Source organism: Dipodomys spectabilis, unplaced genomic scaffold (genome assembly GCF_019054845.1).
Source record: "Dipodomys spectabilis isolate Male_0828 unplaced genomic scaffold, ASM1905484v1 ptg000103l, whole genome shotgun sequence".
NCBI lineage: Eukaryota > Metazoa > Chordata > Mammalia > Rodentia > Heteromyidae > Dipodomys > Dipodomys spectabilis.
The window spans coordinates 615,346-619,487 of NW_024870780.1; the positions used below are offsets into that span (position 1 = coordinate 615,346).

General features: G+C 35.9%; 1 non-coding gene across 1 annotated transcript; it reads left to right on the top strand.

Moving 5' to 3' along the window:
• The first annotated feature begins 1,697 nt into the window (after nucleotides 1-1,697).
• On the top strand, nucleotides 1,698-1,804 carry LOC122114019. Its single transcript, XR_006148505.1, has one exon. It is a non-coding gene; the product is annotated as a U6 spliceosomal RNA (small nuclear RNA).
• The last annotated feature ends 2,338 nt before the right edge of the window (nucleotides 1,805-4,142 follow it).

Consider the following 4,142-nt stretch of genomic DNA (forward strand, 5'->3'; position numbering starts at 1 on the left):
TTAAAACACAGTTTCTGGGAAGGTGGCTCAGTGGTAGCGTGCTTGTCTTGCATGCATCAGCCCCAGGGTTTGATTCCTCAGCACCACATAAGCAAAAAAAGATGGAAGTGGTGCAGTGGTTCAAGTGGTAGCGCTAGCCTTGAGCTGAGGGACAACACCCAGGCCCAAGAGTTCATGCCTCATGACCAACAAAATCAAAATAAAGAACAAACCACAGTCTATCACTGTTTTGGCCTTAACTCTGTAATACCGCTGCTTCAGCCTAGGGATAAAATTTTAGGTGTGGACATTTATCAAAACTTCTGACTCAGACTCTATTTGATAATTTTTTAAATAAATATTTTGATCTTAATTTTCCTCTTTGTAAATTAACGTGCACCTATAAAAATTGGTTTGACCATCCAAGTAACCTTCTCAAAGTACCTCCTAATGATGATTTACAAAAAGTTGTACTAGGGCTGGGAAGGTGGCTCAGTGGTAGAGCGCTTGCCTTGCATGCATAAGGGACTGGGTTAGATTCCTCAGCACCACATAAGGAAAAAGAAAAAAGCCGGAAGTGGTGCTGTGGCTCAAATGGTAGAGCGCTAGCCTTGAGCTGAAGAGCTGAGGGACAGCGCCCAGGCCCCACGACCGGACCCCCCCAAAAAAGTTGTACTATATTTCAACAAGTAAAACAATGCTACAAATAAAGAAAACAATAATTAAATGTTAATAATTAATAAAATAAAAAACAAAAATTTATTACTGTTTTCACTATTTGAAGTGTACTACATATTAGATTTTACTATTTTCTCATAATCCTGTACATTTAACACTGACTGAGGTTGTGATGTTCATCAAGAGTTTTATAGAATATGAGTAGTCTTTAAAGCTATCCACTAAGATTACTATTTATGGCTCTTCTCATTATTTTTTTTATGGCTTATATCATCATTTTTCATCATTAACTTATAAACTGAGGAAGCCCTAAAGTTTTAACAGCCTGTGTAGTTAACAAAGTGTTAACACTTCATTCTGCTTCTTTACACAAAAACTTTGCAACTTCTCATTAATAAAGTTTCTCGAAACTCTGAAATGTACATACTTAGTAGTATATGTCTGCTACCATAAATCTTAAATACTTTATGGAAAAGTTTTATACCTGCCAAACAGTCCTAATTTTGGCATATGTAAACAAATTCCCAAAATTAAATATATTTAAAACATTAAAACTTTTAACAAACCTTAACACTTGGTGCAGTGTTCATTATGACAGGTGCCTTGTATAGAATAATTGAATCCCCCTCCTACACATTTCTTGAGCAACAAATATCTGGAATTATTTTGTTTTTGACATGTCAATCTTGACTTTATTCTTAAATTTGTGCTTATGTAAGAAATATATGGTTCTAAAATTTCATGACAATTCTTTTGAACTTACTTTTTGTTGAATTGTCTAGTTTAATAAAATCCAACTGCACTTTTTTTGGGGGGGTCCATTCGTGGGGCCTGAACTCTAGGCCTGGGCGCTGTCCCTCAGCTCTTCAGCTCAAGGCTAGCGTTCTACCACTTGAGCCACAGCGCCACTTGCAGCTTTTTTCTTTTTGCTTATGTGGTGCTGAGGAATCGAACCCAGGGCCTCATGCATGTAAGGCAAGCGCTCTACCACTGAGCCACCTTCTCAGCCCCAATTGCACTTTTGATATAAAAAATATTCTGTGCTCAATTCAGCCACACATACACTAACATTGGAACAATACAGAGAAGAGTAGCATGGCACTTGCGCAAGGACGATATGCAAATTCGTGGTGTGTTCCATATTTTTACAACAACAGATGCTGGAGGGAATGTGGCCACAAGGGAACCATACAACATTCTTAGTGGGAGTGTAAACTTGTTCAACCACTTTGGAAGGCATTATGGAGGTTCCTCAAAAGATTCCACATAAAGCTCCCCTTTGACCCAGGAGTCCCACTTTTGGGGATTTACTAAATGATCACAAACAAGACCATACTAAAACTACCAGCACCACTATGTTTATTGCAGCATTATTTACAATAGCTAAGATATGGAACCAACCAGCTGTCCCCACTACATGAATGGATCAAGAAAATGTGATGTATATACACAAGGGAATTCTATGCCTCCATCAGAAAGAATGACATTGTCCCATTTGTTAGGAAATGGAAAGACTTGGAAAAAAATTTATTAAATGAAGTAAGCCAAGTCCAAAGGAAAAGGTCCCATGGTTTCCCTTATTTTCAATAACGAATATATGTCTGGGTTAAGCAGACAAGGTCAAAAGCTATGTGCATATGAACAGAAATGATAATGTTAAGGGAATTGAACCCCACGATAGGGAAACAAGTAGTTTTTTGTTTCTTGCTATTGTTTCTAACGTACTTATAATGTGCGATGTGAATTTTCGTTTCTTTGTATGTTCCTCCCCCCACGCTATAACCCTTGTTTTCTCTGTATTTGAAGTTGGTGCATCTGCCTCTTGTATTTACGCTTCTCTAATTTGGGGAGGGGAAGGGAAAAAATGTGGTGCGCGTGAACGCATGTGCATGCGTGTGTGTTGGCATGCTCAGAGTTTGAAATCAGGGCTTAAATGTCTTGCTAGACCTTTCTTCTCTAGGTTGGTGAGGTACTATATGAGCTACATTTTTTTCCCTGGGTCTTTGCTAGTTCATTAAAAATTTTGAAAAATAATTTCATGAATTTTTTTTTTGGCCCTTATTGACTTCCAATGGTTATCCACAGATCCCAGGCTCCTGAGTAGCTATCCCGAGTAGATAGGATTACAGGTGTGACTAGCCAATACAAGGCTTTCAGCATAATTTTAAAAGTAGAAGAAAATTTACTTCATGGGGGCCTGTTTAATTATCTCCTACTTTTAAAACATTTTGGATTGATTAAATGTGAATTTATTTCATTTTTGGATTCTTAAAAGATAGTAAGTGATGATATTTAAAAGTTTTGGTACTTTTTAAAAAAGGAAACTGGAACTGTGGGACAGAAGAAATTTGTCTCTCTTTGGACCTCAATTTAGAAGCTCAGCTCTGTGCATGATAACCCAATGTCACCAACACAGTCTGTGTTGAAGACAAAATGTGATAGAAAACAATCACCATGGGCAATATTTGCTATGCTATAATTTCTTGGACAATATGAATATTGAATTGAGAGTGTAAGAGAATGGAAAGAATTTACCTACCTTTTGTGTATTGCTGAAAGACTTTTGGAAACTTTGACTCATTTCCTTCCTCACTGTGTGTCTTTGGGCCATGCACTTAGTGCTTTTAATTACAATTTTTCCCAACACTAAAATAGTAATAACATTAGCATTATAGCAAATGTTATCTTAAGAATTAAGAGAAATAAAACTTGTAAAATACTTAACATAAACTTCTATGCATGAGCTTTGAGTTTAGCCAGAAGTTTTTTTTAAATACTAAATAGAATGTCATAAGTATTGCAGAAACCATTACATGTAGTGAGCAATTTTATCTATTAATCATGCTCTACTTCCAAGGAAGCCGGGTAGATAACTTCTCATGTTGTAAATCAAACTGGTTATCTTAAGTCTTGTTAGTGTAAAAATATAAGGGACATAATAATGAAGGAATGTTGTAGACTGAGATGAAGTCCAAAAGAAAATGTACAAAACTGATAAAACAAAAGTATCTGAGCAGTATATTGTGTTTTGCATCCTTTAAGTTACATCTCAAAGATAAGGCAGACCTAGAAGAATGAATTGTCTTTTTGATATTCTATCATAGGTCTTTTCTCATTCATGTAGAGGCATCATCAGATTTGAGGAACTAAGTTTTTGGTTTGCTTCCTTCCGTTTAAGTTACATCATTTAAGTTACATCTCAAAGATAAGGCAGACCTAGAAGAATGAATTGTCTTTTTGATATTCTATCATAGGTCTTTCCTCATTCTTGTAGAGGCATCATCAGATGAGAGGAACTGTATTTTTTTTGTTTGTTCCTTCCATTTATTCTTCAGTTTGAAATCTGAACTACATGAGACAGAAAGAAACCAAGTTTTGGAAAGAAAAATCAACGTAAAATAAAATACATAGCCTTGTATAAGGTCTAACTAAATTGAGTTATATAGTCTCAAGCATTAACAGAAAATGATTTAAGCAATATCATG